Raw genomic sequence first — 12,766 nt, forward strand, 5'->3', positions numbered from 1 at the left:
TTTCTAGACACATCAAAATATGAAAACAGTTGAACACAAGTTTCTCAAATTATTAAAGTATTTTAAGAAATTAGGATAAAAAATCCTTGCCCAAATGATGATGACAGTCTATTCACAGCTGTAAATGAGCCAAGAGAGAACCTAAGTCTGCATAGATTACTCAGAATTTTCTCCAATAAAGAGGTCAATCTGGAGTGCTCTTGTCCTCAACGCTAACCCTTGATTCTCCCCTTAGAGTGCTGAGAGCACTGGATTTCACTCCTCGCTCTCATATGTTAGAAATGAGATCTCCTCCTCCTTGCTCTATCCTCTGCTCTCCTTCACTTATGGATTAAAAGTATTTATTAAGCACACAGTAGGTGCCAGCAGGAGTCCAGGAACTGGTTTATAGTGAATAATATTACACATGGAGTTGATTCCTTATGCAGTGAGGCTAATGGAATGCCTTCTACATCCTGGACATTCTGACTAAATTGTGTTGTCCTACACACACTGTTAATACGTCCTTCATTATTTTTCTTTCAGGCATTTTTATACAAGAGTAGTGAATTGTTTGAACATTGTCTTCCGTTCTCAACATATTTTCAAAAGATTCTATTTCCTTTTAGATAAATATAGTTGTGTTCAATAGTGTTTGAATCGTGCACTTCATTGGATGCTGGGGGCAATCTCAGCCACCCTTCTCTGCTTCTTCTCCATAGCACTCTTCACTGTCAGATACACGATACAACTGACTATTTATTACACTGAATGTCCATCTGCTCCACGAGAAGGCAAGTGCCACGTGGTGGGGGTTTCTCTTCTCTGTTTGCTCCGCTATCCCAGTGCCAAGAAAAGTGTCTGGTGTCTAGCAGGCTCTCAAATTATATTTGTTAATTGGGCAAAAATAAGACACAATGTCTGTCTTTGAAGAGATTTCATCTAGTTGGGACAGCAGAAATCTAAACTGTGACAGCAGATGCAGACATGGCCAGTGGAGGGTTCTCCATTCAAACTGGAACAGGAGAGGTCAAGAGACAATCTTAGCTGTTTTCTACGTAAATCAATGGGAGTAAGATTGTAGATCTGGGTGCCTCATGTTGAAAGTTATGTTTTCCTAATAACCACACTGTCTTTGAAAAGTAAATTGTAAACTAGATTTTGTGATTTAACAGAAAGCTGTCTTTCAATATGAACTTAGAAGAAAATAATAGAAAAACAGCCAAATGGGATACTTAAAAAACTCAATCTGCATTGAACAAAAACTGCAAGGATTAATAATTAAAATGCCTTTTGCTCTGAGGAAGTCTTAGCCTTTTCCCCTCCGCAAGTACAGGAATTTAGGTCAGGCAGCTGAGGGTAATCGAGAAGGCCTCCCCATTTGAAAGAATACTGAGATTGGGCCCCCATGCTCGGGTCTGATAAGACAGACAGTTAGAATAACTTAGTAGGAACCTTCTCTAAAAGCTGCATCATCTGGTGGGCCATAGCGAGACTGAGAGCAGGGCTGTTTTCCAACAACCACCAGAAGATGCTAGGGGAGCCAAATGAGGAATCTTAATCAGGTAAATATTAAGACTAAACTGAAAAATTGGAGGGCAAGAAGTTTACCTTACGCCCCATGACCAGCACTTGGAAAGTGGTCAAGGATGCTTTTCCCTTGAGTTGAGGTCGCCTGCCAGCATCTACAGGTGTCCTGGCTGCTCAGTTTCTATGAACAAGTCTTATCTTTAAAAGTGTATCTTGGTATCAGTCTTTCTCACCCAGAGAGTTACTAAATTCATATTGTTTGACATTATTCTGCCCGCGTAGGAGAGAACATGGGGAAACTACAAACTAGATGGTGAGTTTGAAGATCTCAGGTATCTGTTGCTAGGAAAGTTACCATCACTTCCACTTAGTAGAAAACACCAAATTACTCACCAAATGTAATTCATAGGATCTCAAATGAAATAACCAATATTTAATAGTGGTTATCAAATGTGAATGTGCCAAAAGAATACAAAACAACATTTTAAAAATGCATGTTTTCAAGAATTGTTCTAAACATGCACAAATTAACATACATGCACACGTGTACACACATTAATTTACACTCACACACATACACATACATGCAAATACATACAAATGTACGCACACAGATATATACATGCATACATCTATAATTTGTTTTCCTAGGTTTAAAGTGGAAAGATTTACATTTTTATGAACATCTCGAGGCATCCACAAGTGGGCAGTCTTAGCAGGCCTGCACCATGAGAAATCCTGCTGTGGGAGGTGACCCCTGCCAATTCATTTGATTTCTGTGACTGCAAACACAGAAGAATGTAGCAAAATTATTGAATGCCTAGAGCAAGCCTGTGGCCACCTTGCTACAGGTCTGTTTCTACTACCCCCAACCTAGTTTCCTCATTGTGGTGGGAGAAGGGAACTAGCAATGATATGTCAGATGCAGAGAAAGTGATTTTCGTGCACAGTCTCATGTAATTCACACAGTGACATTGACACTGGTCACATCATCTTTGTTGTACAGCCAGGAGAATGAAAGTTCAGAGTGATTAATAATATGCTGGAGGCCACACAGCCTGTTGGCGGTTGAGCCTGAGGCTCTGAGCACTTGTCTGTTGACTGCCCCACACTGTGTGCAGGGTCTGATCTCAGGAGTTGATTCTGAGACGTGGTGCCATCTGAAGACTAGTGGGGTTTTGGGAGGTTTGTACTCTAAGCCTGGTGGTCATTGGACAAGGACATGTGTTTATTTATCAAGCTGTGAATTTGAGATTTGTGTGTACTTTGCTGCATGTATGTATAGCTCAATTAACAGAACAACAAACATTTGTCCTTGGAATTAGACACGGGGGTTAGAACAAACCTGTTCATGCGTGACAACAAGGTTCCTGGACTTCAGCCCAGTTTTAGAGCAGTGGTGGCTGTGCAAGTGCTGTAGAAATGAATGCAGCCTGCAAAGACTTGATGACTTCACACTTTTGAAATGTTTAGAACATGTAAGCATAATATATCTTTATAAAAACTACATCAAAGTGATAACTTTGTCAGTTGATGGAGAAGACCATTGCTGGTGATGAATTAAAAATGAGATAAATTGAGGAACAGGTGTTATTGAACCAAGTGAGCTCGCCTCCTGGTGAGTTAAATAAGACTCAACACCAGTAGAAGTTGTCTCACAAAGTAAAGTGTATTTGCAGCAAATAGGAGGCCACGAGGAATCATTTCTGAAGTCATGGCGTCCCTGAACAAAGGGAAGCAGCAACTTTTATTTCCTTGGGTAATGAATATTCAAAAGGGAGAGGTGAGTATTGACTTGCACAGGCTCAGTTGGAGAACATGCTTCCACATAATGAGGCCTAAGCTCCTCCTGGAGAGATCTTTGCTTTAAAAATAAGGCAAAGGTCGTGGGCACAGCTCCTGTGGTGAGGCTTGGTCAGTTTCAGGATGGCTGGTGGTTACATCTCCCTTGAGTGCCTCATTTGGTCAGTTTCAGGATGGCTGGTGGTTACATCTCCTTAACATACAAAAGGAAAAGAAACAGCTTGGAAAAACAGTTAATTGTTTCCAAACCCACCTTGGAGTTTCTGAGGAACCTAGTCAGTGACACAGGCACACAGTACAAAATGAATTTTCAAAGAAAACTGACAAGAAATGAGAATTGATGGGGAAATGAAATTGGTGGGTTCTTTTAAAAGCACATAAAACATAGAGTCAAAAACTGCTGTTCAAAACATTTTTGAACCAAAACCTCACCCTATGTAATTCTGTGGTGATCACATAATCAGGGAATCCCATAGAATTGTGAGTTCATATTGTCTGAAGGGTGGATACCAGACAAGTTCTTAAGGGAGATGACATCGTGTTTTTTCCAAGTAGGATCGTCTGGATATACCAAAGTTTATTTATCCACTTACCTGCTGAAGGACATCTTGGTTGCTTCCATGTTTTGGCATTTGTGAATAAAGCTGATATAAACATCTGAATGCAGGTTTTTATGTGTACCTAAGTTTTCAACTCTTTTGGGTCCATAGCAAAGAGTGCAATTGCCAGATCGTTTGTTAAGAGTATGTTTAGTTTTGTAAGAAACCTCCAAACTATAGTCCAAAGTGTCTGTACCATTTTGCATACCCACCAGCAATATATGAGATTCCCTGTAGCTCCACATCCTTGCCAGCGTTTGGTCAATATTCCACATTTTGGGCATCCTGATAGGTGTGTAGTGGTATCTTAATGTTGTTTTAATTTGCATTTCTCTGATGCCATGACTTGGAGCATCCTTTGGCACGTGCTTATTTGTCATCTGTGTATCTTCTTTTGTTAGGTGTCTGTTAAGATCTTTGGCCCATTTTATAATTGGGTTGATTGTTTTCTTATTGAGTTTTAAAAGTTCTTTGTATATTTTGGATAACAGTGCTTTATCAGATGTATCTTTTGTGTAAATATTTTCTTCCAATCTGTGACTTGTCTTCTCATTCTCTTGACGTTGTCTTTTACAGAGCAGAAGTTTTTAATTTTATTGAAGTCCAGCTTATCAATTATTTCTTTCATGAATTGTCTCTTTGGTGTTGTATCTAAAAAGGCATCATCAAACCCAGGGTCATCTAGGTTTTCTCCTATGTTATCTTTTAGGAGTTTTATAGTTTTGCTTTTAGATTTAGGTCTATGATCCATTTTGAGTTAATTTTTAAAGGGTATAAGGTCTTTCTCTAGATTCATTTTTTTGTATGTGGATGTCCAGTTGTTCCAGCACCGTTTATTGCAGAGATTGTCTTTACTCCATTGTATTGCCTTTGCTCTTTTGTCAAAGATCCGTTGACTATATTTATGGGGGTCTATTTCTGGGCTCTCTATTCTCTTCCATTGATTTGTCTGTCTGTCCTTTTGCCAATACCACACTGTCTTGATTAGCATAGCTTTATAGTAGTTGTTGAAGTTGGGTAGTGTGAGTCCTCCAACTTTGTTCTTTTTCTTCAATATTGAGTTGGCTATTCGAGTCTTTTGCCTCTCCATAAACACTTTAAAATCAGTTTGTAGATACCTATAAAATAACTCACTGGTATTTTGATTGGGATTGTATTGAATCTACAGATAAAGTTGGGAAGAATTGACATCTTGACAATATTGAGTCTGCCTATCCATGAACATGAAATATCTCTGCATTTATTTAGTTCTTCTTAGAGTTCATTCATCAGAGTTTTGTAGTTTTCCTTATATAGATCTTATATATATTTTGTTAGATTTATACCTAAGTATTTCATTTTGAGGGGTGCTGTTTTTAATTTCAAATTGTTCATTTTGGGTATATAGGAAAGTGAATGACTTTTGTATATTAAACATATATCGTGCAACTTGCTATATTCACTTATTAGTTCCAGTTATTTTGTAGATTTTTTTTGGATTTTCTATAGAGATGATCATGTAATCTGTGAACAAAAATAGTTTTATGTCTTCCTTCCCAATCTGTATACCTTTTATTTCTTTTTCTTGCCTTTTTTGATTAGCAAGGACTTCCAGTACCATGTTGAAAAGGAGTGGTGAGGGGGTCATGCTTGCCTTGTACCAACTTAGTGGGAAAGCATTGAATTTCTCACCATAAGTATGATTTTAGCTATAGGTTTTATGTAGATAGTCTTTTTCAAGTTGAGAAAGTTCCCCTCTATTCTTAGTTTACTGAGAGTTTTTATCATGAATAGGTGTTGGATTTTGTCAAATGCTTTTCTGCATCTGTTAATATCATCATGTGATTTTTCTTTTTTTTCTGTTGATCTGATGGATTACGTTAATTGATTTTCTAATGTTGAACTAGCCTTGCATGCCTGGGATCAGTTCCACTTAGTTGTGGTGTGTAATTCTTTTTATACTTTTTCAGATTCATTCTGCTAATATTTTGTTGAGGATTTTTTTTTTTTTTTTTTGCTGAGGAAGATTCACCCTGAGCTAACATCTGTGCCAGTCTTCTTCCATTTTGTATGTGAGTTGCCGCCACAGCATGGCTGACGAGTGGTATAGGTCCACGCCCAGGAGCCAGACCTGTGAACCTGGGCTGCTGAAGCAGAAGATGCCGAAATTAACCACTATGGCACGGGGCCAGCCCCTGTTGAGCATTTTTGCATCAATGTTCATGAGAGATATTGGTCTGTAGTTTTCTTTTCTTACAATGTCTTTGTCTGGTTTTGATATTAGGGTAATGCTGGCCTCGTAGAATGAGTTAAGAAATATTCCTTCTGCTTCTGTCCTCTGAAGGAGATTGTAGGGAATTGATATAATTTCTTCCTTAAATGTTTGTTAGAATTCACCAGTGAACCCATCTGGACCTGGTGTTTTCTGTTTTGGAATTTCATTAATTATCGATTCAATTTCTTTAATAGATACAGGTTTATTCAGATTGTCTGTTGGTTCTTGTGTGAGTTTTGGCAGATGGTGTCTTTCAAGGAATTGTTCCTTGAAATTGCTCCATTTTATCTAGCCTATCAAATCTGTGGGCATAGAGTTGTTCATTATATTTCTTTATTTACTTTTAATTTCCGTGGGATCTGTAGTGATGTTCTCTCTTTTATTTCTGGTATTAGTAATTTGTGTCCTCTTTTTTTTTTCCTTAGCCTGGCTAGAGGCTTATAAATTTTATTGATCTTTTCAAAGAACCAGCTTTTGGTTGCGTTGATTTTTCTCTATTGATTTTCTGTTTTCAATTTCATTGATTTCTGCTCTAATTCTTATTTCTTTTCTTCTATTTATTTTGGATTTAATTTGCTCTTCTTTTTGTAGTTGCCCAGGGTGGAAACTTAGATTGTTGATTTTAGATCTCTCTTCTTCTTTTTTTTTTTTTGGTGAGGAGATCAGCCCTGTGCTAACATCTGCCGGTCTTCCTCTTTTTTTTTTTGTTGCTCAGGAAGACTGGCCCTGGGCTAACATCCATGCCCATCTTCCTCCACTTTATGTGGGACACCACCACAGCATGGCTTGACAAGTGGTGCGTCGGTGCGTGCCCGGGATCCGAACCGGTGAACCCCGGGGCCACCGCAGCGGAGTGCGCGCACTTAACCGCTTGCACCACCGGGCCCACCCCTCTTCTTTTTTAATATATGCATTCAGTGCTATAAATTTCTTGCTATGCACTGCTTTTGCTGTATCTCACAAATTTTGAATAGTTGTATTTTCATTTATCTCAAAATATGTTTTTTTTTGTGTGTGAGGAAGACCAGCCCTGAGCTAACATCCGATGCCAGTCCTCCTCTTTTTTGCTGAGGAAGACTGGCCCTGGGCTAACATGCGTGCCCATCTTCCTCTACTTTATATGGGACGCTGCCACAGCATGGCCTAACAAGCGGTGCGTTGGTGCGCACCCGGGATCCAAACTGGCGAACCCTGGGCCGCTGCAGCAAACCACACGTACTTAACCGCTTGCGCTACTTGGCCGGCCCCTCAAAATATGTTCTAATTTCTCTTGAGGTTTTTTTTGTTTGACCCATGTGTTATTTAAAAGCATGTTGTTTAATCTCCACATATTTTGGGATTTTCCAGTTATCTTTCTTTTATTGATTTCTACTTTAATTCTATTGTGGTCTGAGAGCAGACATTGTATGATTTTTATTCTTTTAAATTCATTAAGGTATGTTTTATGGCCCAGAATGTGATCTGTCTTGGTGAATGTTTCATGTAAGCTTGAGAATAATGTGTATTCTGCTGTTGCTACGTGAAATCATCTGTAGAAGTCAGTAATATCCAGTTGATGGATGGTGTTGTTGAATTCAACTATGTTCTTACTGATTTCCTGCCTGCTGGATCTGCTTATTTTTGATGGAGGGGAGTTGAAGTCTCCAATCCTGATAGTATATTCATCTATTTCTCTTCCCAATTCTATTGGTTTTTGCCTCACTTAGTTTGATGCTCTGTTGTTAGTTTCATACACGTTAAGGATTGTTATGTCTTCTTGGAGAATTAACTCCTTTATCGTTATGTAATGCCCTTCTTTACCCCGGATAACTTTTCCTTACTTTGAATTCTTCTCTCTCCGAAATTAAATAGCTACTCCAGCTTTCTTTTGATTAGTGTCAGCATGGTGTGTTTTTCTCCATTCATTTACTTGTGATCTATGTATCTTTATATATAAAGTGGGTTTCTTATAGACAACATATAATTAGGCCATGTTTTTTGATAATCTTTATCTTTTACTTGGTACATTTAGACCATTGACATTCAAAGTGATTATTGATACAGGTGGATTACTATCTACTATATTTTTTACTGTTTTCTATTTGTTGCCCTTATTGTTTGTCTATTTTTGTCTTCCATTCTTTTTCTGCCTTTTGTCTTTTTAATTGAGTATTTTATATGATTTCATTTTCCCTTTTTTCTTAGCATATCAGTTACACTTCTTTTTTTTTTTTTTAGCTTTTTTACTTGTTGCCCTGGAGTTTGCAATATACATTTATAACTAACCTAGTTCACTTTCAAATAACACTATACTGCTTCACATATAGTGTCAATACCTTATAATAACAAAATAACCCTAGTTCCTTCTTTCCTTCCCTTTTATCTTTGCTGTTATTCATTTCACGTATATATAAGCATACATAGGGTATATTCATAAACATAATCAATTACATTGTTGCTGTTCTTATTTTGAACAAACTGTTATATATTAGATCCACTAAGAATAAGAAAAATAGAGCCAGCCCTGATGACCTACAGTTAAAGTTTGGTGTGCTCTACTTTGGCGACCTGAGTTCAGTTCCAGGTGCAGAAACACACCACCTGTCTGTCAGTAGCCATATTATGGCGGCTCATGTAGAACTAGAAGGACTTAACAACCAGAATATACAGCTATGTACTAGGGCTTTAGGGAGAAATAAAAAAGAGAGAGAGGAAGATAGGCAACAGATGTTAGTTCAGAGCAAATCTTTCCCAGCAAAAAAAAAATAAGAAAAATAAATTTTTTATTTTACCTTCACTTATTTCTTCTTTGGTGCTCTTCATTTCTTTATGTAGATCTGAGTTTCTGTCTTATATTATTTTCCTTCCCTCTAAAGGACTTTTAGCATTTCTTGCAGGGCACGTCTACTGGCAACAAATTCTGTCAATTTTTATGGGCCTGAGAAAGTGTTTATTTCTCCTTCACTCTTATAGGATAATTTTACAGAGTACAGAATTCTAGGTTGATGGTTTTTTTTTTTTTTTTTTTTTTTTTTGTGAGGAGATCAGCCCTGTGCTAACATCCGCCAATCCTCCTCTTTTTTTTTTTTTTTTTTGCTGAGGAAGACGGCCCTGGGCTATCATCTGTGCCCATCTTCCTCCATTTTATATGGGACGCCGCCACAGCATGGCTTGCCAAGCAGTGCGTCGGTGCGCGCCCGGGATCCGAACCAGTGAACCCCGGGCCGCCGCAGCGGAGCGTGCGCACTTAACCGCTTGCGCCACCGGGCCGGCCCCGGTTGATGGTTTTTTTATCTCAACACTTTAAATATTTTACTCCACTCTCACTTGCATGGCTTCTGAGAAGTTGGAAGTTGGATGTAATTCTTATCTTTGTTCCTTTATAGGTAAGGTGTTTTTTTCCTCTGACTTCTTTCTGGTTTTTTTCTTTATGTTTGATTTTCTGTATTTTGAAAACAATATGCTGAGGTGTAGTTTTTTTGGCATTTATCATATGGTTTGGTGGTTTGGTGTGAGACATTAATTTGGGGAACTTCTCAGACGTCATTGTTTTAAATATTTCTTCTCTTTTCTTCCTTCCTCCCTCCCTCCCTCCCTCCCTTCTTTCCTTCCTTCCTTTCTTCCTCCCTCCCTCTCTCTGTCCCTCCATCTTCCCATTACATATATGTTTCACCTTCTTTAGTTGTCTCACAGTCCTTGAACATTCTGTTCTGTGTTTTTGTCTTCATTCTCTTTGCTTTTTAGTTTTCAAGGATTCTGTTGGCGTATCCTCTAGCTCAGAGATTCTTCAGTCTAGTCTACTAATAAGCCCATCAAAGCCATTTTAAATTTCTGTTACAATTTTTTGTCTCTAGCGTTTCTTTTGGTTCTTCCTTAGGATTTCCCTCTCTCTGATTACACTGGCCATGTGTTCTTACATGATGTCTACTTTACCCAGGAGAGTCCTTATCATATTAATCATAGTTTTTTAAAATTCAGTCTGATAATTCCAACATCCTGCCATGTACTTGCTTTGTTTCTTCAAATTGTGTTTTTTTGTCTTTTGGTATGCCTTGATAGCCAGACATGATGTGCCAACTAAAAGGATCTGCTGTAAGTAGGCCTTTAGTGTTCTGGTGGTGAGGTGTGAGGGGGAGGGAAGCAAAGCACTCTGTAGTCCTATGATTAGGTCTCAGTCTTTTAGTTGCCTTATGCTTCTGGACTGTGGACTTCACAAGTGTTTCTTAGTTTTTTCTCTCCCCTCAGAGAGGACAGAATGGCTATGGTGGGCTTCCTTTTGTGGAAGGCTAGAGCTGGCTGGAGGTGGGTATTCCCCTTCCCCAGGTGAGTTAGGCTCTGATAATAGCCCAGCAGGTCAAGCTCTGCTTGACTGGTTGCCCCACAATGGCAGGCCTTGTTAAGAAAAACTGAGTGCTTTGGTGTATCTCAAAATGGTTTCTTTTCCCCTCCCCCTGTTGGAAGCCAGAGGGGATTTTTCTCTGATATTTAGTATGGAAATCTAGTCGGACTCTTGGAGGTAAATCTCACAATATTGTGGGAACCCCCTTATGACTGGGTCCTCTTGGAGTTTTTAACTCTCAGTTTTTAACTGAGCAGTTTGTCAGTTACAGTTAAGGTTTTACTACCCCAGTGCTAGTTCCCAAGTTGGTTTCCCCCGTGAGTCTCTGCTCCAGGAAGCCGTGACTGCCTGTATTCACCTGTTGTCTTTCCAGTCATAGAGCAGCAGTTTGCTCTGTGTCCTCTTTTCTCTTATGGATCCAAGAAGAGTTGTGGATTTTTCAGTCTGTTCAGCTTTTTACTTGTTAAGACGGAGTGGAATGGCAGTTTCCAAACTGCTTACTTGCAGAACTGGAATGTAAGTGTTATTTTAGTTTTCCCCACAGGGCTTGTTAGCCAAAAATGCCTTTCTAGCCACCTGTTATACCAATTACACAGCCTGACCAGACTGCCTTACTTGGGCTTAACCCTGTTCCTAAAGTTCTTCTAAGAGGATTAAGAAAGAGGTATATGGACTATCACTTGAGAAGTTTATCGTGAAAGGAAGAAGGTTTGGATGGTTTCAAAGCTTTAAACATGGAGACCTGACAAAGTATAGCATATTTCCTGTATGTGTTATAGAATCTAAATAACTTGAAAGACGCTGGAAGAGGCAAAGACACCAGGTTTTGTGAAAATGGACCAGAGTTTTTATACAGGCAGGTTTTCCTTAGGGTATGTAGACACGGTAGCAAGAGGTTGGGAAAGCTAGGGAGACCCTCACCAATAATCAAAGTAAAAAAAAGTTTACTGTAGGTATGTACTGCTCCACTCTTGGGTAGAGAAGTTGTGAGATAGATGCATGTTTTGTGGAAACCCAGAATTATCTTATGTTCAGTTCTCTTTCTGTGAGGCCCCAACATCCTAGGTCCTTTTTGTCCACTGAAATGTGTGAGCTGTTCTTGGCCCTGAGGGCAAATATCTCTCTGTTGGGATGGAGAATGGAAAAGGCAGGTGTCAAGTGCCCCAGCTGTCTATCATTTGTAAGAGAATCTGGGTAGACTGCTCCCTGCTCAGCTCTTGATCAATGTGTATGTTGACTCTGGCCTTAGAGACTTTCCAGAGACGCTAGATTACAATGAAGAACCATTTTGAGGGGCTATGGTTTCCTCTGCTCTGATTTCTTTTTTTTGTGTGTGAGGAAGATTAGCCCTGACCTAACATCTGTCGCCAATCCTCCTCTTTTGGCTGAGGAAGACTGGCCCTGGGCTAACATCTGTGCCCATCTTCCTCTACTTCACATGGGACGCCGCCACAGCATGGCTTGACAAGCGGTGCGTCGGTGCGCGCCTGGGATCCAAACCCGCAAACCCCAGGGCCGCCGCAGCGGAGCGCGCGCACTTAACCACTACGCCACCAGGCCGGCTCCTGTTCTGATTTCTTGATCAATTCCTTCCTACTGCTTTCTGTCTTCCTGTAATTTCTCAAAGTTTCTGGTCTACTGGTGGGACCTTACCTTGGTTTTCAGTGTTATTATTCTGTCATTCTGAAGGTATATACATTATATTAATTATGTGTGTGTAGGGTGGCAGTTGGGAATATATATTGCCACTTGAGAGGGATCTTGAGATGAAGGCTAGGCTCGATGCACATATTCAGTTTGTCTTATTGAACCAAACATGATGACTAAATTAAAAACCCTATAATCAGGACCATAGCCCACTTAAGATATTGCCTTTATTAAAATGACTAAAGTTTTATTAAATAAGAACTGACCGTAATCTTTGCTTTCCGTAGTTACTTCTGAGAGTGTAAACTTCATCAAATATTTGACATCCTTACATGGAAGCTGTGACTCCTGACCTGTTGGTTGGAGCCTACCTCCAAGTGCAAGCTTTGAGTTTATAAGAATGGGTACCTATAGCTGTCGAAAAGGCAGGAGGAAAATTAGATTCCAGGAGTAATAGACCCAAGACTCCTGGTTTATTCAACATGGGACTGGCTCGTTGCAGAACTGAGAAATACCTTTTTATCTCTCAAGTTTTAGGCTTATTTAACATTTCATATGGCTATTTTAGATTCCAAATATTATCATCTAGTATAAAAGAGTGCTTTATGTTTTTCTTAATTCTTAAGATGCACAGTA

The 12,766-nt window shown here is 39.3% G+C and overlaps 1 pseudogene; it reads left to right on the plus strand.

The window, feature by feature from the left end:
• Window positions 1-12,766, plus strand: part of LOC131401856 (adhesion G protein-coupled receptor E1-like) — a 431,573-nt pseudogene that overhangs the window by 148,665 nt on the left and 270,142 nt on the right.

Source organism: Diceros bicornis, assembly GCF_020826845.1.
Source record: "Diceros bicornis minor isolate mBicDic1 chromosome 21 unlocalized genomic scaffold, mDicBic1.mat.cur SUPER_21_unloc_1, whole genome shotgun sequence".
NCBI classification, from domain to species: Eukaryota; Metazoa; Chordata; class Mammalia; order Perissodactyla; family Rhinocerotidae; genus Diceros; species Diceros bicornis.